Source organism: Aquila chrysaetos, chromosome 12 (genome assembly GCF_900496995.4).
Source record: "Aquila chrysaetos chrysaetos chromosome 12, bAquChr1.4, whole genome shotgun sequence".
NCBI lineage: Eukaryota > Metazoa > Chordata > Aves > Accipitriformes > Accipitridae > Aquila > Aquila chrysaetos.
Window position 1 is genome coordinate 1,187,252 of NC_044015.1, and position 26,062 is coordinate 1,213,313.

General features: G+C 44.9%; 1 protein-coding gene and 1 long non-coding RNA gene across 5 annotated transcripts in view; one reads left to right on the plus strand and one right to left on the minus strand.

Annotated features, from left to right (window-relative positions):
- The window catches only part of GNG7 (G protein subunit gamma 7), a 79,567-nt gene that overhangs the window by 21,233 nt on the left and 32,272 nt on the right, over nucleotides 1–26,062 (plus strand). For 3 of the 4 annotated variants that reach the window (XM_030032279.2, XM_030032280.2, XM_041127791.1), the window contains one exon: nucleotides 3,766–3,844. The gene's annotated coding sequence lies outside the window, so the exon portion shown is untranslated. The remainder of the gene's footprint in view (nucleotides 1–3,765; nucleotides 3,845–26,062) is intronic. The other variant, XM_030032282.2, reaches the window with a different exon arrangement.
- LOC115348873 lies at nucleotides 22,177–23,844 on the minus strand. Its single transcript, XR_003925946.2, has 3 exons — nucleotides 23,603–23,844; nucleotides 23,270–23,438; nucleotides 22,177–22,590 (listed from the first exon to the last, which is right to left on the minus strand). It is a non-coding gene; the product is annotated as an uncharacterized LOC115348873 (long non-coding RNA).

Consider the following 26,062-nt stretch of genomic DNA (forward strand, 5'->3'; position numbering starts at 1 on the left):
TAATGTGAATGGTAGAGCCACTCCGAGTCTTGCACGATGACTTTCGGGTTCTTTGTTCAGGCTTTGTTGCCAGCAAGTGCTAGTGTGCAATATCCGCCTGGAGGAAATTGCAGCCTGCTTATCGACCATGTAGGAAACGGTACAAGTGGGAGATAGGGGAGTGTTCACTGTGAGTGTGGCTGTCCATGCACAGAGAGGTATGTGCTAAATAGCGTATGATGTACTTAACGTACCGGAGGCCAGCTGACTTACTGAAGACCTTTCGCCAGCTGGGAAGTGCCGGCCAGCGTAGCCTGATGAATGGCAGAAGGAGCACGTCCAGTTAGTTTACCTCCTTGGCTCTAGTAGTCTTGTTTTTGATGTCAGTAAACAGGAGTGTGTGCGGTCACGCTTCGCTTGGCAAGCTTGGTCATGCTGCTGGATATTGTGTTCTTTACCTTTGCACTGGGAGAAGCGTGGAAGGAAGGAGGGGGCAGAGTTTATTCCAGCACACTGAGGTCAGGCTTGTTTTCCCTCTCTGAGCAAGAACAGACCAGCCCCTGGAGTCAGATTCTGCAAGCCTGTAAACAAAAGGCTCGCTTCTGCGGAAAGCCAAAGATGGTACTGTGTTCATCTGGAAAGTTGTTGGGTTGTTTTTTCCCTGCTGCAAACTGTTCCATGTGTATTAACTTCCAGTTCAAAAGTCTGTGCAGGAGAAATGCTGATGTTCATCGGGCATAGTTTGGGGTCTCTACAAAGCTGGCACTGATTGCAAACTGGAGCGGGGGGGGGGAAGCTGGGAGAATCCCAGGCAAGAGGCTGCTCCTGCAGCAGTGCTGGCTCATGCAGAGTTTGACTCCAGCCTAACAGGTAGCTTTCTAGCAAAGGGCCTGCCTACAGGCATGTCTTCTGCCCAACTTACTTTGCAGAGGCCATAAACCAGTACTGCAGATATAGACTGTCTGGGATGATGATGTGTTAAATGTCCTTGTCAAAATTGTAGGTATGTTGCAGGGAGAGTGGTGCTCTCGGCGGTGTTATTCCCACCTGCTGCATGGGAGCTGCTCAGGGGCTGCCTTCAGCTGCAGAGACTTCTGCTGTGGTTCTGGAATAGTCCCGAAATAGTAGTAACAGCAGAAAACCTACGCAGCTCTTAAAATGGTGACCGATTTTAAAAAAAAAAAAAAAAAAAAAATTTGGCAGTCCAGAAGTCCCTGTCTTGATTTTAAGAGGAAAGAAAAGCAATCAAGACAGGTGCATTGACAAAGCTCAAGGAAGAACAACACAAATAAAAATATAGAATGTATGTATTGTCATTCCAGGTTTTCACTTTAGTTACAGCTTCAAGACTTCATTTAGTCAAAACGCAGATTAGATTTTGGGTGGCTTGTCTTTAAATGAGGCATTGAGCTCTCTCCTGCAGCTTGGAGGTGGTGGCTGATTCCTGTAGCAGCTTGGCATTTATCAGCTCTTACAGAGCACCAGAGGCATTTAAACAACTGCACATACTTCATGGGGCCAAGCTACTTGCTATTTAAATCTGTTTGCAATTTAGAAGCCGTAATTATTTTTTCATGCTGTGAAATCACGTATAGCTGGAAGAGTTGGGAGGCGATGGAGTGGGGACTGCAGCTGAAGGCTGGCTCAGTGCAGCCTGTGATTTATGGGGCCAAGTTCATCTTTTTCAGCGATTAACAGGGTATTGGGAAAGTAATCTTGATTTATTTCCCTTATAAAAGGCACACCATCCTGTATGGAAAGGGCTGAAGAGCATATTGACTTACTGAGGGCTGAAATTCCTCCAGACTGCTCATTGCACCCCCTTTCTGTAGAGGGTTATTAAGCCATGCTGCAGGGAGAGGCAGGAACTGTGATGGAAATGCCGCCTTGGAGGCAGAGCAAGGGGATCCCAGAAAGTGCTGCTCCTGAGGACATGTTTTCCCATGTTCTTGGTGGCCTTTCTTGCCTGCAGGACCTTTCAGATGCTGCTGCACTTGTTTTTTCAGCTCCACAGACCTGTGCATGCTCCTTGCCTATCTCCCATGCTGTATTTTGGGAGGGCTGTGCTGCTCGGTCAACAAATTCCCCTGAATTTCAGTCCCTTTGGGTTTATTACTGAATTCTGAACAGGGATCAGGCAGGCCTGTGCTGCTTTAATGGGAATGATTGCAATGAGCGAGGCCCCAGCTTTGGCATTTGCTATTTTGGGCCAGGAGGAAGGCGCAGGCTCCTCTTCACCTGCTCTCCCTGGGCGCAGCTCCCCTCCAGCTAAAGCCTCGGCGATGTCCAGGGGCTCGATGCTGTGGAAAGCTTCACTTGAGGAGGGGGAATGTGAGAAAGCAGCAAGTGGTTTGCTGATCCTGGAGGGATGGATCAGCGGTGGTGGACTAGGAGCCGTTCAGAGGCTGATCGCAAACCTGGTGCCGTTTGTTCTGTCTCTGAAGTGTTTACACTTCTACCCCATGCTCCTTTTAGGAGTCTCTTGGTCTCCTAACCTAACGCACGTTCTTCTGTTTCATAGTAAGGCTTTTTCTCTTGCTATCACCTTCATATTTGTGTGGATAGCTGGCATTTGCCACTCTTGTTTGGAATATGGTATTTGTGGGAATTGCTATTCTCAAAAAAAAAAAAGAATTAAATATTGATTTTAAAATGATTGTTTTGGCAAGAGGGCTATTCCTCTCCCCTTGATTTACTGAAATCTGAAGAAGATGGAGGTGAAAGAGGCAAGGCAAGCCATGGCCTAAAACCCAGTGGAGAGTAAATGACGTGGGTTTTACTCCTTTTAAAAAAAAAAATAAAAAAAATTGTTTGTGTTCAGACAGTAAGTGGAGAAAACAAGCAGGGTTGGATTTCAGCTCAGATGGATTCTTGGAATTAATCCATAGCTCTCGCTCACAACAGCTTTGACTTCAGCGTGGTAAGTGGCTGACCGGAGGAGGGTTGAGCAATGTCTTACTGGTAAGCAGGAAGGAGGACGTCCTGCGGAGCCGTGTAACGTGGTGTGGCAGGGGAGCATCCCAACATGCAAGCAAGCTAAACATGGCTTGGTTTTTCTCAGGGTGTTTTTAATTGTTTTCTTAAGGCCAGCTCATTCCTAGACCATTTTTTTTCTGCTTGTTTCTTGAAAACTAAACCTGCCAGTATGTCTGTGTTTAGCCAGAGGACTCTGCTGGCTTCTTTGCTAAAATGCTGCTATGCACCATTCCTCCCCAAAAATACAAAGGTGCAAACACTTCTCCTTCTCCCACTATGGGGGACTTAGGCTCAACATCTGTTGACTGTAGTTCAGTGGTTAGACTGCAGTGAAATCTAGAGCAGAGTATTTAAGTGAACTCTCATCCAGTAGTTGAACCATTAGTTATCTCCAGTTGCAGATGCCATACATTCATATTTGGTGTCTGAAATACACAGTGTGACCTCCAGGTCATGCATGTTATTTATAAAAACAAATGAAAATGGGTTCCCTGTCAATGTGTCTGTTCTATGCAACAAAATAAAGATGTGCTTGGAAACACTGTAAAATTCAAACAAAACAATGTTAATTTCAAAACTTACCTGTGACATTTAGTTCTTTGGTATGGAAAATTGATATTGGTAAAACCAGACAACTGGAGTGAATGCAGTGCCTTCCTTATTACACTAATTATTGAAGTAAATATTGCTATGATTAAATTGCAGTCAGTGGAGTAAAAATATATTATTCCAAATTATAACTTCGTTAATAATGCACCTTCTGTTTAGTAGATCAGTGATAGATCTCCCGAATTCTTGTTTCCTTTCCAGAAGGAATCGTAACTGGGATCCCTGGCAGCAAGCGCACCCTACTAGACGGTAGCCGAAACTGCTCCACTGCAGTAAGAAGGTAAGCAAGAAGAACTCTACCCTTGTGAAACTTGCAGTATCGTTTCATTATTAATTTACCTTCCACTGATGGTTAAGTTTTACCTGCTACAGTGGGAAGATGCCGCAGCAGATAATACTGTTGTGTTTGCCCAACTACATTAGCTATTCCGAGGTGCTCTTCTGATTTGACTCTTCGTGCTCCTGCCGGTCTGAGACAAAGGCTGGTGATTACTCGCTGCCCACGTGGAGCAACGTTCTGCTCGTTATGTAACAGTAATCCACCTCCTTAATTAGGGAAGAAGATCTATAGATTCCAAAGAAGACATGTCCCTCTTAGTCAGAAGGCGTGAGGTGTGTGTGGGAGCCTTTGTTCTTGTTGGGAGCCAAGGGAAGCAGCAGGCTTTAACTGCTGTAGCTGGATGATGAAGTTCAGTTTCCTTTTTTATCTAGCCTTTGCTGGAACGTATGTATGTGTTAACCAGTAGCACAGGAACAGGAGATACTGCAAATGATGGCTTTTTAATTCTGTATAATAGCATTTTTTTCTCTGTGCTGGAATGTTACATTCTGCAAATGACCTGTCTTCTCCCTGCCCTCTAAGCAGAATGGTCAAGGGTAGAGGCAGGAGATTCAACATGTGATTTAAGGTGCGTGCCTCACTTGTCCTGTGCTGTTGTCTCTCATATTTGGCTTCACCTTGATCCCACTGAAGCTGTTACTTTCTGGAAGTATGCGACAACCGTAATGATTTTTGTCCATTCTGCTGAGGACAGCTCTTGCAAATCACCTTGTATTCCATTAAAATTATTAAATCATCAGTTCCAATCTTCCCTGTACAAACAATCAACACTAAAACATTGTCTGGTAATGCTGACTAACAAATCCTGTAATTAGTAATCTCCAGTTAATGAAGCAGCTTGGTGATTAAAGCCTCATGACTTTTCTATAGAAGAAATAAGTTAAATATCAGTTGTGCTGTTTTAAATTGCACTAGAGCTTTGTGTGATCTCAGAGCACAGAATAAATCAGTAGCATTGTTCTAAAAGTTTTAGACCAGTTTGTCCATTTTGTTGATATTTTCTCTGTGTGCCCCAAATACAATATTTAAATTTGATTTAAAGTGGAATGATGCCTGTAGCTGTAGTTCACCCTCTAGCAAGCTTCACTGACCTTGCTGCGTAAAGAGGAGAGGCCACATTGGACAAGTGAACTTTAGTGTGCTTGAAGGAATGACAGTGAGATTAAGCATGGTGTTTGGTCTGCACCGACTTCCTAGAAACAGCATTGCACGAGCGTATTTCCACTGCTTCCTTTTCCAAAATAGTTTCTGCAGTTTTTCACGCAACCTTGTCTTCACATATCTTTTTCTTCCGAGGTCTTGAATCTCGACTGCCATGCAGACGGCAGTTCTGTGGCACCGCACATGACGCGATGCGGTTGGGTCTAACCACATCCCATTTGTCCATCATCGCCCTGCTGGTCACCAGATGCTGACTTAAGTGCAGCTGCTTATATGAAATAGTTAGAAATCTTTTTAGTAGGCTTTAAAGAAATGATATCTGTTGCTGCTTGGAACACTCAAATAGCTGAAAATTTCACAGTGGAATATGGTTTGCAGTACATGAGTGTTGGTGTCCCCTTTCTCTGGTCACCTCCATCTTTGTAGTGTAATACTTGGCACGAGTGCTTTCTGTGGAGCCTCAAAAGTCCCGTCGTGCATCAGCAGTCCTTTTGTGAAATCCTATATTTCCTGTCCCATGTGTGAAATACCAGCAAGGTAAAGGAACTTAAGCTTGGTGAGATGACAAACCCATAGCTGAGAATAGAGTATCTTGCTCAATACTTCTGTTGTCCTAGAGATGGATTATCTTTAGATCAAGGGTGCTGTATTTCAAAGAAGAGAAGGAGTGTTGCTTGCTTCTATTAGTGTACCCATTGGAACTGAAGGGGCAGGAGGCTGAGCATGTGTTTCAAACCTCCCCGTTTTTGGGAGGCGTTTGATATCCCCACTGGGGCTTTGGGGAGAAGTGGGTCAGGCTGATGCTGCTTTGGGGCAGGAAGAAAAGTTGGACAGATGACCAACGGTTGCTGTTCTGCTGCAGTCGCTCAGAAGCGTTGAGATCTATGTGACTCCAAAGCCAGTGGTTCTGCATTTCTGTGTGTGTCGCAGCAAAGCTTTTGGAGGTGGAAACGGTGGCTAAATACACACCTTTGTGCCTTTTGGGTGTCCAGTTCAGTGGGAAAAACTGCATCTAGAGTAACTGCCTGCAGTGAGCTGGTCTGAACTGCAGAGGTCTCTCTTAAGCCACCTAAGCCTCTGGAGTATTTTAACTTTGAAAGCTGTTGTTATGCTGTGGCCTTTTAATATTAAATATTGTATATACATTTTAATAAAGAGGCTGTCGTGCTACCATTGCTTTAACTGCAGCTACAGCTAACAGTGCAGTCCAGCCAGCACAGTGGAGCGGGGCACTGCAGAGGACACGACTCCTTGCAGAACTCCCTGGAGCACTTGGAAGAGTCAGCTTAGGCTTTGCAAGGAGGAGAATGGCTTTTCTTGCTGCTCTTAGGATCTTAGCGCTGATCCTAGCTCGGCAGAGCAGTCCTGATCCAGAGATGCCTACAAAAAGCGAGGTTTCTGCCAGCTCGCCGTTGCAGAGGTGGGTGTCAGCAGATGGCAGCACCCTGCCCTGCACCAGCTGTTATTTCTGGCTGGGAGATTCCTTGGTCCCCTGGATTCAACACCACAGTCTAGACTTACTGACAGACAAGATTCTTCTCCTGTTAGGTAAGCAAGATGTAGACGCCCATTATGCAAATTCCCAGCCGTAGTGTCCCTCTGTAACATTTTTCAAATTGTCTAAATAAGGTGCTGTTTCATACAAAAATTTGTAGCAAGGCTTTTGGGTAGCTTTCAGCTGCCTTGCCCTCTAGGCATGATTTTTTTCCTTGAAGATAGCTAATCAGTTCAGCCTGAGTGCTTTTTGCCCTTAGTGGCTGTCCAGAAGTGGAGCAGGAGGCAGAGGCAGGCTGCATAAAGGGCTAATGTTGTTCAAGTAAGAAACTTAATGGCCAGTAGCTCTTGTCCCTGTCACTGCAGGGCTGTCCATACAGGCTTCTACATGGATTCTATTAAATATAACCTCATTACACAGACTTAACAGGCATTTTTTGGTTTCTGAGCACTGTAAGTGTACATCCCAGAGAAGAGAAGGGTTAAAGGGTACAGCAACCCAGTGCCTTTCCCCATCGGGCTGTCAGATCTGGACAGAGGTGTTGCCCTGTTCAGTGGCTTGTGTGACTCATGCCTGTTGTGTCCTAGGCTGAAGGAGGTGGGAATTGATCATGACTGACTGTCCAGAGTGGCTGGAAATGTCTGTGGCATTTTTACTTTTTCTTTTTTTGCAGAGAAATTAAATGAGCCTTTCAGGCCTGATGACTACTGACTTACTCTTGCAGCTGTAGACCAGAGAGGCTCTTGTCATGTACTTGTATGAGCACTAATTTCTGAGCACTTAGTATTTCTTCAAATCTTTTATAATGTGGTTCTGTAACTAATATCTGTCCTTCTGCCCCCAGTCTGAAGTTGCTTTAGACTCTTCAAGCCTCAGAGCACACAGTTTGACACAAATAGCTGGGGAGCGATGACTGGAGGCTTAATAAGATGCTCGTTGGGTCAGTATCTGGCAGCCAACCAACAAGGCAGATTTTCAAATTGCTGTTAGTACTGCATGGTGATCACATCTCTTCTCAAGAAAACATTGGAAAGCTTCCTAATCTTGAATTCACTGCACAGGCACGTGATTTTCTGGGAATTAGCTTGAATGCACTGCAGAATAGTTCATAAATACCTACATGGCCTAATATTAGATAATGGAAAAACAAGTACAGCAGGGGTTTTGTCAGTTTTCTTCATGGTGGCCCTGTAGCCGGCCCTGGTGGCCTCTCTATTTATACTAGCAGCTGCCAGCTTTGATGATGTTTCTATTCCTTACCTAAGAAAGAAAAAAAGTCTGTATTTTTTAAATTGCAATGTTACTCCTGTTTTACTGAGTATTTGTTTTGGGGCATAGTTAATTCTTTAAAGAATTTTTTTAAGCTATTTTCAGGGGAAACAATAACACACTATACCCTGTGGTGTCTGCAAAGCTGTAGTGTTCAAGCTGATGTTGACAGCCAGGAGTAAGACTTTGTCCTTTGCTGCCCTCGCAGTGCTGGGTGGGACTCTCCTTTCCCGTCATTTGGGCTGTGATCCCATCCCTTCCTGCATGGGAAGGCTGTCCTTCAGCCTCCTCCTGCACTAAGCCCTAAAACGTGCTCTGCACATTACAGCTTATTGCAGTCCCCAATTACTGTCCATGACACGCGATACGATCTTTCATCTGCAGCTTCCCAATACATCTGTGCTCTTGGTAACTTGCATGAGTTAAAACGTCTGCCTGCTTCCAGCAGCATTATATAAACCATCTCCAGCTTGCCTTCTCATTTTGAAAGTGTATTTTAACATTTCTGCTTTAAGATCTGAGATAATGAAAGGGGGTGAGCGTTGCTGAGTCAGTTCTTGCTGGCTCTGGTTTTTGTCCTTCCTGCCCTCCCACACCATCCACCTGCGCACCGAGCTAACCTTCAGCAGTGACAGCCCCCATGGGCTTTCCTCCGAACAGCTAGCAGTAAACAGAACCTGGTTTCCTATTCTCCTGCTCCTTGGCCCAAGATAACAATCTAGGTTTTTTTGGAAGAGCTGTGACTGAGGAGGTTGGACATCTGGGAAGGAAAAAAGGGGTCCCTGAAAGTTTGGGCAAGCCGCTGCTCTGTCCTGCCTTTGCCAAACTGGCAAACAGCCAGGATAGTTAAATCAGCCTTTCCTTTGAAACATTGAAACTCTGGGTAAACATGAATATATCCTTATGGTCGTTTCCAGCTGCAGAGCTGAGGTTTCATTGTTTGACGGTATTGTATGCAACCCGGAGGTGCTCGATGCTGTCGTCTGCTGGCCCAGGAGCTGACCGAGTTAGTCACACGACTGAGCAAACCTGACATTTGTTTTGGCGTGTGAGATGCTGATGGGCATGCAAGACATTACCCACCACTGTTTAATGAGTTGGTAGGGTGGCATCTGTGGTGCAGGTGATGTAAATACCGGATTTGGTTTTGTTTTTTTAGAAAACCATTGTGCTCTAGCACTGCTCATGGTATCACACGTAGTCAGTGAGCCTCAGAGCTGGCCTGTGTTAAACCAGGTTTGTCTGGCTTGTAGTAAGTTCTTTGAAGTTTAGAGCTGCCTAAGCACTTTTCTATCGATGTGCAAAAATGCTTACTGTGATTTTTAAACTAAACCTTTTATTTTCTGGTGAGATAGGAAGCCCTGGTTGTGGGCTAACTGGAAGAACAGTTCAGTCCTGTGTGAACTTGTAGACAAGACAGGGAAACAATCTGTTCTGCTGTGAAATTTGGTCTGTTTGAAATGCAAATCACTGAGAAGGTACAGGGGATTTAGGTGAATAATCCAACTGTCAATTGTTTCTATAATTGATTTCTAACTTTCTAGTGTGAAAGCCCTCAATCTCTTATCTGAATCTCGTTGAATTTGTGCTTTCAAGTTGCAGAACAGAGTTGCATAGGCATATTCTCATTAAACAGGTTTGCTTGTTCTTTATCTACTTTTTCTAAGTATAGATATATGTAAAAGTGCCTGAACAGCACTATCTTTACATATTTCCAGCTGGTTTCCCATCCCAGCACAGGGTGCACATACAGCTGCTCTCTTGCTGCCGTCTGGACAGGCTTGCATTCCTCAGCCCTGAGGCCAGCATTCCTCTGCTCCTCTGCACCAGCTCATTTGTTTAGTATTTGTTTAAATTTTGAATCCCAGAACTGTCTCCAGATCACTTAAGCTACCAGACACCTTTATTAGTTGTACATACAACCCCCACCCTCTGGCACTTTAAATCTTGTTCAAACTTATTAAAATAAAATTGATATTGGCAACTTTCAGTTGCTTGTTCCTGTACTTCACTGGAATTAATCTGGAATCCCCAAATGCCATTTGATTGAGTAAAGGCAGTTGCAGTTTGCTTATTAGGCACTCAGCTATTTCAGTTAAAAATCTGAAAGGAAAGTTGCTTTTTTTTCCAGTCTTGATGGCAGCTTGGACTGGAGAAACCTCCTCTGTTTTGGGTTTCTCCTTCTCTGCTCAGTGTACGCAGGAGCTCATATGTGAGCTATTCTTTCCTTAGAATTCAGCTTTTCTGCCAGTCTAGCCCAGAGAGACTCACAGTGTTATTGTCACGCCCTCCCAGCTGTACAAGGCCACGTGGAAAATGTGCGTGCAAAAGTGTCTAGAAGGAGCCAGTTTAGTCAGAAATTAGTTTGGGTGCCATGCTTCTAAACCTGAAGTGCATCTCTGCTTTCTGTGTATTGCTTTTCTCAGCTTATTATTGGTAACTGTTTGATGGAAATGGATAATCCACATCCGCCAGGTCAGACCAACCTTTGGGGGAAAAACAAACCAGCCCCAAAACACAGATAATTCATCCTATTCCTCAATGCCTTTGATATAGTTCTGAACTCTGTTCAACTCCAACCCAGGCCGGAGGCACCAAGACAGCAGCATTGGAATTCTTCATCTTTTTAAAAAACTAGACGTAAGTAGGTTTTTGTTAATCAGGACTTTCTGTGTAACCATGAGGACATGGCCAGGACTGTGCCAGGAGCAGTAAATCATTGATCAGGAAGAAACGGGCAACCCCAGTACAAACAAATGAAGAACTTGAACTTTCTTTGGAAGCCTCCCATTTGAATATTACTGTAGCCTGATGATGAAATGTAATCGATTCTCAGCATTTGGAAGCGTACCAGCAGGTCTCTGACCGTTAATAGCCAAAGGTTGGACAAAGCTGATTTAACTGTATTACATCATCTGTCCTAGGAGCTGCTTAAACCTGAATCTCCTGGGACTTGTCTTTGCTTCTTCTGGTCTTGGCTTCAGTAGCTCTGAACTGAAGGGATGCTTTATTTCCTCCGCAGATCTCAGATCTGTTTTGGTGTTTCTGCAGATAGTCCCCAGCCTGGGGACAGCTTTGGTTCTATACAAAATACCTGCTAAGAATAACTTTGTAGAGCATCTGCAACGGAATACAAAAAAACCTCAGTAACATGAGGATAGGCAGTTTCGTCCAAGAAATTTCCTTATAAAGTATTGCTATGGCTGCAAAGCCCTGCCAACAGGAGTGGCCCATGCTGCCAGTAATTTCTCTCCTTTTCCTTTCCCTGTTGCAGTAAAGACTGTGCTTCTGCCAAAGTCACACCCACTGCACTGTGATCGATGCAAAGTGCGGAGGTTGCCGAAGATCCGCAATATACGGATTTTTGTGCCTGACTTTGAAACTGGAGATGAGGAGAGGGTAGTTCTGCAGAACAGTTGTGAAGGGTGCATACTGCCAATTTTAATCCTATTGCAGCCAGCCCCTGAAACAAAAGAAAATGAATCCTTAGTGTGCTGAACAACACTTGCTGCCCCTTCTCATTGGTTTCAGTGTGAGGGAAAAAAAAAAAAAAACAAACCATGAGTCACGTAAACTGCTTTTACAAGTCTTTGCCTCTGCAAACCAGTCCTGCTCTTCTTCATTTTTCTTTCACTCTGCAAGGAAAGTGGCTAAAAACAAATTAACTGCTAGTTTTTGTGGGACAGCAGCTAAACATCCAAGCTCTTCTGCGAGCTCTATAAGAAACCCTTTTCTTTTTTCTGACTATTGCACTTGAACTAATCAGCACAAAATGTGTGCTAGGATGAAGGCTTTCATCCTAACATACTCTTAATGCTGCTGTGATTGAGCTGGTGGGGTTAGCTTTGGGGACACAAGCTTTGGGAAGCTCAAATCTGTCAAGAATGAGCAAAGTTTGTCATGCTTTGGCACAAGGAATAACAGGAAGTATTTTGAGGCTGTCCCCAAGAAGCCTTGTTCCTTTTAAAAACAAAGCAGATTAGCTCAGAAGGCAGAAATTCAGTTTTTGGGCTTGTGCCCTCCAGGGTTCGATTGTCTGCAGCTGAAGGAGCCACCCCTGTCCTTGGTTGAAGGGGAGGTAGCTCTGATGCAGAGCTGGGGGCTTTTATGTCACGACTGCGTGTTGGAGCAGCCGTAGAGTGAAAGTTGTTCATCTTTTGTAGTAAAACCTTGTGTTCAGCAAAAATGGTTACTCAGTCTGCAAACACGTTATGCGGGCTTTTGAGATAAGCTGTAATTCAAACCTTTAGGTTGTCTTGAGCAGGTTTTTTTGTTAGTTAGCTCCCTACTAATGATGAATGTATCTTACAAAATATTTGGTGGGTTTTTTAAAGGTTTGGAATTCTCAGTGCTTTTTGCAGTGTCATGCGAGATCTTGCAACAGGTGATCCGTAGAGGAATAATAGTTAACTTCTGCATTGTGCAAAGGATTTCTTGTTAGCTGCTGGTCGTTGTGCAAGCACATTTACAGCTTTATCAGCATTGACAAGAATCCTGTCTCCTCTGTGACAAATGCTGTTTTCTGTCTGTGTCTAAGTGCTTTGTTAAAATTTACAGTGGCCTTGCAGGAAAAGAAGGTCAGTTTTTCCAAGGTCACACAGGAAAGCTGTGGCAGAGCTGGTGTAGGATCCTGGGCTGCAGTCTTCAGGTCTGTGGTTTCGCCTCAAGGCTCTCCTTGCTCATTGCTCACTGCATAGCTCTGAAACAGAGGGCGAGAGTGACTTACTCAGAGGACCCACTTATTTTTTAACTATGGTGTGTGCCTCTGCAGAGCTAGACATGACTAACTGTTCTCCGAGGCAGGCATTAAAGCAACCTTTGCTCAGAAAGTGTGCCGGGGGAACACTAATCTTGGAAGAAGGCTGGACAAAATCAGGCTGCCCCAGTACCTTCCCAGGGTTGCCACACTCAGAGTCAAGCCAACAGGCGAATTTGTGCTCTGTCTCCAGTGCTCGTATTTGAAAAAAACACTTCTAAATGCAACAGCCACTGCTCAAAGTTGAATTGCATTTGAAACAGGGCAGGACTTACAGTTCTCCACGTCTAATTTGAGCTCAGCGAGGTGCTCAAAGCATTTGTTAGACACTCATCCAGCACCACTTAATGACACCTGATTTTTCAGAAGGTCCCTCTCATGTCCCTGGCTGACAGCTGAGTTGCCACATTTCTCCCCACAGTCTGTAATTTGTCGGTGATGACCATTCTTTGATGTCCGTTCTCTTCACCTCTTCTACACGTGAACTTACAAACCAGCTTTCCTTCCCTCTGATGTGCTTGAAACACTTTTCTAAGAATTTAATTTCTGCAGCATGTGCAAAAGTCTTCTGCATTTTTAATCAGACACAATCAACAGTGTGCAGATAGGCAAGGGAAAACTGGAGATCGTGGCAGTCTCTGTGTATGATTTCTTTAGTGTAATTGAGGTAATCCCAGTTTAATATGTCAAAAAAAGATCTGGGGCAATATCCCGATTCTCTCTCTCCAGTGGCCTTGTTCAGATTTCAGTCTCCGAAGAGGTACCTTGAGATGCTGTGATTGTTTGTAACCTGGGGGTTTTTTTTTCCAGTTTTCTCCTTTCCTTGTACCTCTTGACACCTTCAGAGTTAAGTTTATATCAGACTAAAATTTGCCAGTGTGAACACACCTTCTGTCAATTTTCCATGAACTGCAGCCTGATTGTGAATTTGTATACAATGGAGAAGAGACTATGAGACTCTAATGTTAAACATATTTGCCTAAAAAATTCAGAGTAAGGGTTTGCTTAGTTGGATGTTTAGGTTCAGCAGAATAGATTTGCTTTGTACACCAATACCAAACAACTATTTGGTATCTTCTGTCACCATCACGAGTCACCCCTAAAACATACTTTTGCAGCAAACTTATCAGCGCTGTAGGTCTTGTCCGAATGCATTCCCAGCTCCTGGCTGCCCTCCAGCCATTTCACGCTGCATCGCTTTGCAGAGAGGAGCCTGTTTGTGTACCTGTCTCCTTCGCTGCTCTGGGGTCATCTTGATATGATACTGTCCCTCCGCTTACACAGAAAGTTTGTGCCTTGGGAGCTGGGGGCCTTTTATAGGGCCATGAATTTTTGGGTACCCTGAAGTGATGCATGCAGCCCTTTGAGGGGGATGGTCACAGACCTCTGGGAGACCAGCGAGATGGAGAGGGTGCGCCCTGGGAGCACTGAGTACGTTATGCCCATTAAAAGCACCCGCTGCTCTTACTTCCTCAAAGCTGGCATGTCAATCCAAGGATATCCTGCTATTTGGCTGAATCGTGGAAAAAGGAGAGGGGAGAACTGATGCAAGGGTTCAGGTTCAGAGGTGTGTCCGAGACAACAATAAGGGCTATCTGCCCTCATCTCCCATGGTTAGCTCGATTGAGTGCAGGGGTGTGAAAGTGTGACCAACACCAAAAATCTGCTCTGTTATAGCTTGAAGTGATGTGAAATTCTTGAGATGGATATGACTGAAATGCTGCAATTGCAGTGGAGGAGTAGCTGCATGCATTGCATGGGGATATGCACAGTGTATTTATTTTTGCTGGTGGGATCTCTTGTCTTCCCATTGCTCTCTGATCTGATGCTTCCTTTGGTCTTTCTTGGTATAGATGTTGCTATTCGTTCTTCAGATGAGTTGACACCTCTTTGCTTTCACTAGCTTTGGGGAAATGACCTCTGCTTTCCCACAGTCAGGTGCTGGATTTCACAGCTGTCTTCTCCAGGACGGGTTTCTAGCCGGTTGCCATTTGAGCATCGCATCTGGGAAATGCATTACTGGGTAAGAACGGCTTGAAATAGGGTTCACAGGTCCAACAAGTTCAGTTTAAGGAGCACAGTTGGTTTTGGCGAGCTTGGACCTTGGGCAAAAAGGGTAGTGATGGTCCCTCAGGGACCCTGAAAGGCAGCAGGATGGGAGGTGAGCTGAGAGCTTGAGATGAGTTGCAGTAAACGGCCATAGCTGGAGAATGGGAACGGCTGCTCCGTTGTCTTTGTGCCAAAACAACGCTGGGAGTCTCCCCAAGAGAAATAAAATGGCTTAGGTCCAGTGTTTACTGTTGGATGGGGAAGAGCAGTGATGTGCTTACAGGCCGTTCACACGGCTGGGGCTGTGTGAATCATGTTGCACAGTTACCCAGCTCGGTAGGTCATCTGTCTGCCTTGCTTGGCTCTCCTGGACGTCTCCTCCCTTGCCATTCCCACGATGGGAGGGGAGGGGGAGAAGATGTGGTGAACTCAGTGAGTTTCCTGTGGTTGGGTGACTCAATTAGTACTCAGTTGTGTTACTAATGCTTCTCATGTGTCACTAGCTGATGAGGCCTGAGCACCCTAAAACCTGCTGGTAGGTAGTGCCTGGTTGGCACGTGGTGGCAGCCATCCCTGCTACGGCTGTGCCACATGGAGCCTCTGATAACTGTGCTTCAGAGACAAAATCCTGCTTGTCTTTAGGATGCCTGTGAATATACCGTAACAGTTTGTATGAAAACTGTTCCAGAATGCAATTCCCTTGGCTGTCAGTTTTTCTTAAAGCTGAATTTATCTGTTTCAGCCTCAGCCCGATGCTCCTGGTTTTGATGGAGCCCAGTGGTAATAGTGGGTTGCCTTCCAGGTATGCAGTGTCCCTCCACTCTAGCCTAAACACCCTGTTTCTTTCAGCACCTTTTGCCTGGAGGCTGTTCCCGCATCCTTTTCCAGAACTCCTAAGTATGAAACTTACACTTCAGAACACATGGCTGCGTTTCTGCAGTTTGATTTCTCTCTTGTAATATCAAACTGCTTTATTTTTCCTCCCTCTAACAGATAGCAGAATTAATGCAGGTTGTAGGTGATGTGCAGCTAATGGTCTCTGTTAATCCTCACACCTTTCTTCCTATTGCTATCAGGGCTTGCTCCAGTCTCAGATGTTCAGGGACTGTAATAATTTGGCTATTTCACACCACTGCTCCTTCTTAATATTAGACTGAAATTAATAGAGGTATAGATGCCGTTGTCCTGAGTATGCTTTGCCTTAATACTTCACCTGGCAATTAAAATGGTCAGCAGGAGTAGCAAAGCATAAGTCTGAGTTAGAACAACAATATTCCTTAATGTTTTCAGCTATTTCTGTGCCTACTGTAGAATTTTAGTGGTGAATATATTAGTTTATGCCTGCAGCGTGCCATCTCCTCTAGCTGAAATCCCAAGTGAAACTCCTATCACTGAGCATCTCTGGTTTACAGAGGCTTCACAGAAAAGCCTACTGAATTTCTTTATAGTCGTTAGCTTACAAATGTATGTCACAAAGTTCTGTTTGTGGAAGGATTATCCACGTCCAGACTTCGGCATCTTGCTCCTGTTTTCTGCAGCAATTTCCTCTGTGTTCCCCAGTGTAACCTCGATGTCTCTGCTCTGCCTGTTGTCCTGCCAGTGACACCACTGCTGTTTTCTGCGCTGGCGGCTTTTTTACATTCTGCAGGGCTGGCAGGTCAGCATGGTGGGAAAGCCCTGGGCATCTGAAGACACACAAGTCTGTTCCCAGCAGCGGTTACTCTGGGAAGCGCAAGCATGAACGGATTAATGGCAAACAGAAATGCTATTTACGTGGTTCCAAGCAGAGCAAAAAAAAAATACTCAGAACTGCAACCGTTGCTGAAGCTCGGTTCAGCGCCAGGGCCTGAGAAATAGCTTTTTACTGTGGTTGTGTATTGCTCTTACTGCCCTGACGTGGAGCCCTAATCTCACAGTATCCAGATCTGGGCTCCACACGGGCACACAGCACAGGCCGAGTGCTCTAATCCTGCTCAAATTCTGTGAAGGGGAATGTGAGTGAGCAGCTTGATTCAACAAATTGATACTTGAGTTTGAAGGCAAAACGTTTTTCATATTCAGGCTGTTTATGAGGATAACTTCAGGTGGAAAGCTAATGAGTTAGTTGCATCTTAGGCAGCTTTTTCCTCTTCTGGAGCTGATAAAAGCATGTTCTTATGTATGAAGAACTCGCAAAATAGCTTTTCAGAAACGATACTGATCCAGCTTATGTGCTTTCTTAGAATTGTCATGACATCTGCAGGTCATTTCACAAGAAACAGGAATACGGTGATTTAAAAAGCCCGTGTGAACTGCTCTGTGCGGTGTTTAGTCTACAAGCTGCTCCATCTGCAAGTTGCATTTTGGGTTTGCAGGCTTTGTCCTGTGTCCTGTTGCATGCTTTAGGGTCGGCTGAAATGAGACACGGTACGCCACTCTGCTCTCCGTGGGAATGAGGGGTGCGGGAACAGGTCTGCTGTGTTCCCTCGAACTGTCCCGCTCACACCGATCTTGTCCCTGTCAGCACAGCAAGGCTCAAGCGCAGTGTGCAAGCTGGCTGATCCTGAGGCAGGACCCACAGGGTGTATTGGATCAACCCGTCGGGCTATTTACCTTCCCAGAGGAGAGAAGCAGTTGGGAAGTAGTTTTAAGACAGGGCTTGTTGGGATAGGTGGGAGGTGGCAAGCAACACCTCAGTTGTTTGTTTCTTGTAATGAGTTTCCCACATTGTTAGCAAGGCCATAAATTAGATGGGGAGCTCCGTTTTCCATGGTCCAGAAATACCTGGTATTTTTAAAGAGACTTATTTTGTTGCCAGAATATACAAAAGCATTTGTGTGTTGCTGTAAGTTCAGCAGGCCTGGGGCCCTTCGTCTTTGCAAAAGATGTTGCTGGGTTTAATGTACTATTAAGATAAATTTATAATTATTTTGCTGTTGAGAGCCCACTTCTAACATTTTTGTAAGATCTTAGTTCTGCATGCTTTTGCAAGTGTCTGATTTCAAGATTTGTTCTCTAACTGCAAATTTGTTGTGGGGTTTTTTTGCGTTCCTAAAGAAGTGACAGCTGGTGGTGGGACCCACAAACATCCAGCAAAACTCGAATTCTCAAGACTGAAAGCTGTTGTGCAAGAAAGGGTGTCCTATATAAGCAGGCACAGAAGTAATACCAAGCTTGAGGTGGAGGAAGGTAACCGAAAGGCTTCCATGTGTTCGACCTAATCTTGAACCAAGGATCTAGCTGCCAAACAAGCCAAAAGCAGCCGATACATTTATCATAAACATTTATTATTTGGAAAGGAAAATTAGGAGACCTGTGGGGTTACTTTTGGTGGTACGATGCTGTACAACCTGCTGTATGACTCAAGCGTGCTACATTCCTGGTTTTGCCTCTTTTAAAATGTGATGAAGACTTAACTCCAGTGCTTTTAATTAAGAGTTGTTTGCATTCATTGGTGAAAATAGCCAGAGGGTAGACACAAGCTATCTTCCACATAGGAAGTGAGTCCAACAGATTATATTTTGTCCTTACAAGACAAAGTTACAGCACAGTGAAGACTAACCACGTGGCTGTGCTGATGGTGAGTTTATTCTGCTCAAGTTCATGGACATACTTAGCCTGACTCACCTTTACTAGGGTTGTAAGAGACCTGGAGAGGTGACAAACATGTTCCTGGTGCAGAGCTGCGATGCATTAACCTTTGATATTTTGCTTTTTTTTTTTTTTTTTTGCTGTACCTGCTGCTATTGAATCTGCCTTATGATGGATGCTGATTCCCAGGTAGTGCTGGTTTTCCCCAAATAAAAGCCATAGAGCCTTAGCCCAGTGATCTGACAGCAATAGCAGCACACACCGATGACCACGGGAGCTTCTGTTGTTTATCCAGGTGACTACAGGGCCATTTGTCAGGCAGTAGCCGTTCAGTGGCAGTGTTAGGCTATGCCCAGAGGAAATAACAAACCACACTTCTCTTGCTGATACAATGAGCCAAAGCCCAAGCCGCATACTTAGTCGCTTACCAATGCACCTTAGTTTCAATAGCCAGGCACTGTGCTTGTTCCTAATATTCAGTTAAGACACCAAAACCGAAACCTTGGTTTCCACATGTCTAGGAAAGTGCACAGATCTGTGATGACTTACAAGTATCTCTTTTGCAAGAGCAGCGGTGGTGAGCAATGGAAGTTAGCTCCAGGTACTTTGGGGTACAGCAGAAGAGGCTGCCTCAGAGTATACCTGGCCTGTGCTTTGATTTGTCTGTACACACCATGACCTGCCTAAACATCTGTAAAACCACCCCTTTCCCACCTTGAGAGAGCTCTTCCTCATCCATACTGTTATGTGCAGTTGATGGGGCTGCTGTTTGTCAAGGTAAGATAATCCTGCTTCCTGCCCCGGTCCTGTCTGGCAGGGTGCAGGAAGCAGCACAAAAACGGTGAATCCGATTCAGTTTCTGATCAAACATTTCATGCTTCCTGAAACATGACAGCCTCTTCCAGAGGTACACTAGTACAAATCTGTAAAGCAAGATGTTTCCATTCTCTTCTGTATGTTTAAGACTTAAGTCATGTAAAGACTAGTTTATGTCTGTTTTACCCATCATTCCCTTTCCAGGATACTTAAATCTTAATAACAATTAATCATGTTATGTCTAAAAGATAAGCTTTTGATACTTTTTACCAGGACACCGCTTGTGTTTCACTAGTTGTTACAGAGGTTCATGTGGAGGCTGCACAGAACCCAAGGTTGCTGTCTGTGTAAAGGACGTCTGGACACGGCACAGATGCTTCTGCCTGTTACCTGGATGTACCTGACGTTCTCCTTTTGAACAGACTATATTCTGTTTTCTCTATATGGCAGCACTATGTGCCTGACACCTAGTGATGCTTACATCTGGCTGCTTGCTGTGTCCACCTCCACTGACCTGGAGCTGCAGAAGATTTAGAAAGTACAAGTTGATTTCAAGTCCTTTATGCTCTTAAATTAGTATCTATAGGAGAAATATTTTGTTTAGATACTGATGGAGAGAGATTGTATGTCAAACTCATGAGATTTGCTGATGAGTTTTTGTTAATTGGAAAAGTGTTCCTTTAGAATTGATCTTTCCTCTTTTCTCCTGACCCTTTCCTGCTCAGGCAGGAGAACAGCCGCAGATCTCGGTCTGCAGACAATCTGCTGTCTGCACTCCTTTGTCATGACACTTTGCTAGACACAGATCTGATCTCAGATGCAGTCAATGCAGCTGCAGCACCTGACGTGAGCAGTAGCAGCTCCAGTTCCCGTTGTTTCCGGAGAACGCAGGAGATGCTGTAGTAGAGCACACGGGGAAGGAAGGTGGTAGCTAGGAGTGCAGGTGGGTAAACGAAGATCTGCAATTCACTGCTTTTCTACAGTGGTGTTGCCTCTAGGGTCCTTCAGCGTTTCTCGGTTATATTGGCCTTTTCAGCACACTCAGACCTCTAGGACAGGTTAATATTCCAGATGAGTGTTGTCTGGCTGTTGGCACAGAGTGCGTGCTGTATAACCGGTTTCCTGTGTTGGAAGGAACAGATGAGATACAGTGGTGATAAGGGAAGAGCTTCAAATCATTTTAAGTCCTGGAGCTTTAGAAACCGTAAAAACAGTAGCTATGGCCCAGCTGGACTGCCTGGTTTCTTGCACATTTTCCTTCCTCTCCTGCTGGCTGCTATCCAGGATGAGCAGCTTTGCACAGTGGATCTTTAGGCTGATGCAGCCTGAGCACTATAGAGGCTGTATGTAATGAGGCTGACCATTTTTGTTGGAAACTCCTCAATTCCTTCATTTAAGTTCATGGCTTCAAAACACACTGCATGCAAATTAATCTGAGATTTAAAAAAACCTCTTGTGAGTAGAGGAGCTCTTGATCCTTAATCCATGTCATTTGTATACGTGGTGCTGTTCTAATTGTAGGATTCTGCAGAACCAGTTTGTGAGTGTTACGAAGAACAATTCAGCACAAGCAGAACAGGCTGATGCAGAAGGAGCAGCTTGTTGCACAGAGCCTGGTGCTGTGTGCCGACGGAGGAGGACTTTGTTCTGCCTCTGGTCAGGACAGTCTGCACTGCAGCTGGCTCTGCTCTATCGAAAATAGACAAGTTGTACACTTCGAACTAGGTCACTGTGTTTTTTCTGGGTTTTTGTTTTGGTTTTTTTTGTAGATATAATAGGATAGTTCTCCAGATGTGCCTGAAAGGAGCATTAAGATGTGCCAAGGGCTGCGGTGAGAGGGTGACAGTGCAGTCAGGGCCCGCTGAGGTTTATCAGCACTGAAGCTGATGGCTTTTTAATCATGCATAGTTTTATTTAGTGCGATTATATACACGCACTGAAGTGTTTCCTTTATCTAGTTTAATTCTGTTACGGTAAACTGATTCCAAACCAGTGGTGAGAGGACCTACAGTCGGTGCTGTTTTACTGAAGCTCATCGGATCCCTTTTCCAGAGCAAAGCTGCTGGTCTCTGGGGTCGAGCTTCCAGCTCGCCAGGGCTTGAGCTCTCTGCTATGACTGGTCCATGTGATTGCTTCACTTTTGCTGCTCTGGAAAATTACACATAGCAAAAATCCAGCCTATGTAAGATTGCTGTGTGAAAATAAGTTACATATCTCCTTTTTCATCTTTGTGGTATTTGTTGGGACAGAGCTACGGTGAGCACCCCTGGGACGGGCACTGATTGTTCCATGCTGAAGGTGCAGCTCGGTTGCAGCCCTTTTTATAAGGTGTGTGCTTCCGATCTTGCAAGAGTTGAGTCAATCGGGACCAGCCAAAGATTGATGTTTATACAAAGTGTAAAGCCAGTGACATTTACCAGGCACTTACTGGCATAGTTGATTGGGAGTCAGTAGATGGGGATTTGTTTTTTTAGCTGTCTCTGTTCTGCAGGGTTGCTAATATTCCCAAATGGAGTGTGCGCTTATCAGCAGCATCTGTGGTGCACAGTCTGACTCATGTGCTCTTTGAGTGAGGATGACAAATGGAGAGTGGAGACAAACAACTCCCCAGGATCAGTGTGCACTGAGGGGGGGGGAAGGAGAGAACGGTCATCTCAGAAGACATTTCTAGTAATGTCCTAATTGCTGCCCTCATGTGGGGAAGTTTGGCCTTTTGCTTCTGAAGAAATCCAGTTTAGACTTCTTTGGAAGCAGAGGAGGGAAAAGGAGCATCTCTGATAAACGGACTGGAAAACTCTGCAGATTCTCAGTTCCCTGAGCTTGAGGAGTGGCGTGCCCCCAATGCACCTCTAGTGCTTTGGGTTTGATAGTTGAACCATCTCTGCGTGCTTGCAGCACCCGGCAGCAGTTTGTTGTTGAAGACATCCTGCACATGCTTGTCTGGCTCATAGCACTGAATTTTAATATACTCCATTACAGCAGTGGCCTGTCATCCTGGTGCAGCTGTCCAGCGAAGGTACCGTGTGTCCCCTGGCAGCAAACTAAAGCCCTGGCAGCAGGACAGGTGGAAGCAGCCAATGTTGACTGTTAAAGGAGCTCAGTCACACTCTTTCCTTTGGCTAATAATAGTTAGGAAATGTTTACCACACCATACACTGGATTTTAACCTAATTTATTTATCAGGTGAAATTTCAGTGATGCACTTGTCCCATATAGGGCTTACATAGTTAACAGTGAAATGTAACTTAGCTCTGATAATCAAGTCAGACCTCAAAAGCTGTGTGTTTCCAGCTGTGGCCAGCTAAGGGTCGAGGGGCAGGGGAAAACAAAACAAAGCCCTTTCCCAGGGCCACCTTCTGAGCAAGTGCCTTGGTTGTCACAGCTTCCGTTTTCCTTGTGCCACCAAGGGGTGGGAACGCAGGTGGGATTCGCTTGTCACTCTTGAGATTGTTTTTGAAGAGGATTGGGGTGCGCGTAGAGGAGTTTCCACTCAAACTGGTACTCTTATGTGAAGCCAGGGGTATCTGCGTGGGTGGGGAGGTAGATGAGGCAGTGCTTCGAAATGCCTTTCTGGGAAAGCAAAGTCCTTTGTTGAAAGGGGATTGCCTACAGTCATCCTTTTTAGGAATAGATGGTGTGAAATTAAGCTGCCTGGTTTCGCTTTGATGTTCCTTTTAATTTTCACGAGAACATGCCCATTTTCTCTTAATTTCCCCTATGAAAAATGCTTTTTTTTATTATTCTTTAGAAGAGACCACTAACTGAAATTGAAATACAGTCTTCAACAAATTGTACAACTTTGATCACTAAACTTAAAAGCTAGGAAGGAGATGGGATTAGTGCTATGACTTCTGTAGATAAATATTTGTGAGCATTTGTGACTTGAAGAGAAATTAAAGGGGGAATAAACATCTGTCCTTTGATGAGCTCTCCAGCTCATTAACCTGTTGAATGCAGCGTCTGGCCGAAGGATTCAAGGCCAGGAGGGGTTCAAGGCATATGAAACAATTACAAATCTCTTCCCCTTTCTGTGGACAGTGTTTTTTTTCCTGTGGTATTTTAATTGTAAACACAGCAGGATGCTTTCGGAGCATGTTAAATTACTCAAGTTTTCCTTTAGTCTTAACCCATCCATAACTTCAGTCTACCTAATGGTCTGAGATACCTTGCACTATAACTCATTTTGGGTTCATGCACGAGGTGTTTGCTCAAATGCAACAGTGCTTTTGAATTAAGTCGTCTGGTGTACCTGGAAAATGTGGCAGAAGATGGAGATAGCTGCTGAGCTGCAACCCAAGTCCTCTGCAGAGTGGATGGGAGCTGAACATGAACCACTGGTGGCTTCCAAACATCCCATGAGTTCACTGGACAGACGGCTTCTGTGCGAAGGATGAGTCACTCTCCCAGCAGCCTGGGTGCTGCGTATAAATTAATACAGCATGTAGCTTTTCCCATGTGAAGCTGCATCAGAGGTTTAATTTGAGTTCTACTTTCATGATAGCCCTTCACTTAATACTGCTCCCAAGCTTTTAAAGCCAAGCCTCACTGGAGAAGACTACCAGCAGCATGTCTACGGGCTTACCCGAGCACAGGCATGTGCAGGCGGGTATTGCAGGATGAACGTGGAAGCCAACTTGTGCTCTGAGCACTGGGTCCTGAATTCCTCCCTGAAGGAAGAGGGAAGAACCCCCCATCTGCTGATGGCTGGAAGCGTGAGCACCGGTGAAGGCTGTCACACTGGAGCAGCATCGCACCCTGCAGCCCACTCGCTTCTCTGCCCATGCCCCAGGCTGCTCTTCCAGGAGTTTGGGATAGTTCTGCAGAATTTCAGTAGAAAATTAGTTTATCTTGTTTTGGCACAGAAGTTGTAGCTTAATTGCCATGCTTTATCTTGCTTGAAGCAGAGGCCTGAGAAGTAGCACTTGTTTACAATAAACTTGCAAATAGCTTTGGACAGCTACTGTACTTCAGATTTAAACCCTTAGAAAGTAGTATTTGCTACAGAGATACTGCAGCAGTGGGTTAAAGCAATTAAAGCAGCCTCTCTCTCTGCACTCCTCCAGCACTTCCCAGATATCTTCAAGGAACTGTAATTTTTGCATTCTCTATGTGCAGAACTGGCTCTGCCGTAATCTGATGATGCTTCTTTCCCGGTACTTAAAGACATTTGTTAATTTGGAAGGAAACCTGTTAGAAGGAGAGTGCGTTGCATGGTCTTTTATTGCCTTAATGCTGCAAACATACGGCCGCAGCAACTGCAAGAGGCAGTCGTATCTTCGCAGGCCTTCCCCTGGGTGGTGGGGATGGCTCAGCAGGATGCTCCGCTGGCTTTTATGGACCGCAGTCATCAGCGGTGAGCCAAAGCCCCAGCGGGAAGCCGCACGGCACGCTGAGCTCTCCCTTGCTTCTGCGGCTCCAGAGGCAAAGTGGAGCTTTTTGTAATTATCTCAGACACTCTATCTGGAGCTTCAGGCTATATAGGAGCCAGGAGGCTCATATGGAGCTTTAGCCATTTATTGCTTTTAACTTTGGGATGATGTTGCCTTCAAATACACTTCCTCAGTTTCTATAGGTCTACTGACTTGGGTTTTTTCACTCCAGGAGAATATTAGCTAAAAGCTGGCTGGCTTTGCCACATATGTATTGCAGTTTTTCTACTCGTAATTCTGAACCAAATGTCACTGCGCCTGTCCATCGCTCATGGATTTGAGCAGGCATTTTGTCGTCTTGTTGCTGCTGTAAAATTGCCAACAATTTTAGGTTGGCAGCCAAATCTTAATGTGCTGTTGGTGGGAGTGAGGTGGTGGCATGCTGTTTTTCAGTGATGTTCTTTAGGGACTGAGGTACTTGACGTTAGAAGTGTGCAACGTTGGTTCAAAGTGGCTTTTAAGATGTTGTTTACCTTAATGCCCTGTCTTGGAGGAGCAGTTAGGGCTGGTGTTGATGAAGTACGTGACTTGGGGGTAATAGGAGACTTACAGGATTCCTGCAAAGCCGGGAACCTGCTGTCCCGTCCTAAGTGTCAGCAACTGGTTGGCAAGTTATCTAATATTAACAACAATAATTAAAAAATACTGTAAGACTTACGGTTATGGTATGCCTGTTCTTAGTGCTGTCAGGTCCTTTAAAATGTTAGTTAATGGAGTGCTGATCTTCTACTTCTCAATCTCTCTTGTCTTAAACAGCCTCTGGAAAACTTAATAAACAGTCATTTGAAGAGGCTCCTAACATGGTAGCAAATGCTGTGAAGGGAAGGCTCTGTCTTATTCTTACCATCTGTCTCGCTGCACACCCCAGATGATGCAATGTGCTGTATGCCATATCAAAATAAACCCTTTATTTTTAACAAACTGCATTTAAGACACATTAGCAGCCAATCCCTAAATTTGGGACTGACCTTACTTAATTCCTCAAGGCACGCTACCACACTGCATCCTTCAGCGCTGGAGCTGGCACTAATGAGCTGCAGACTCCTACTCTGACATTTCAGAAAATGAGACTCTGTTCCACCGTAGTGCTCAGAGCTGGGCTGGCTTACGCTGATTCACTGGGTAGAAGCAGTGTTTATCTTCAAAGGACGTGTGTGCTCACAAGGCTCGACTGTAGGGTAATCTGTAGGACAAATTGAGTTTAGAGCTGAGTCTGCCAGGTCTGGGCATGAAGAGACCAAGGCTTTGGAGATTAAACTGGTGGAGGAGCTGGAGGTGCTGTGGCCAGCAGCTGGCACCTGGAATGCAGCTCAGCTGCTCTGTCCCCTGCAAGTTGCGGTCAGGTCACTATAGTATCAGCTGTTCTTTTTCATTAATAATTTGTTTTATTTTGTTTGCCTGCTGTGTGGGCGGCAGCATGAGATGTGTCACGATTCTCTGAGTGGTTTAATGAGTCTTCTCTGCTTTCTTCTCCCTCTGCCAGCGCTCCCTGTTGTCCTGCAGTTATTGCCTTTGTTCTTCTGTGACCAGGCTGGTCATACTACAGCTGGGCTAGTTTGTATGTACTTCTAACTGCAGAGGCATGTGTAATTAGTCCCTTTTTGAAAATTTTT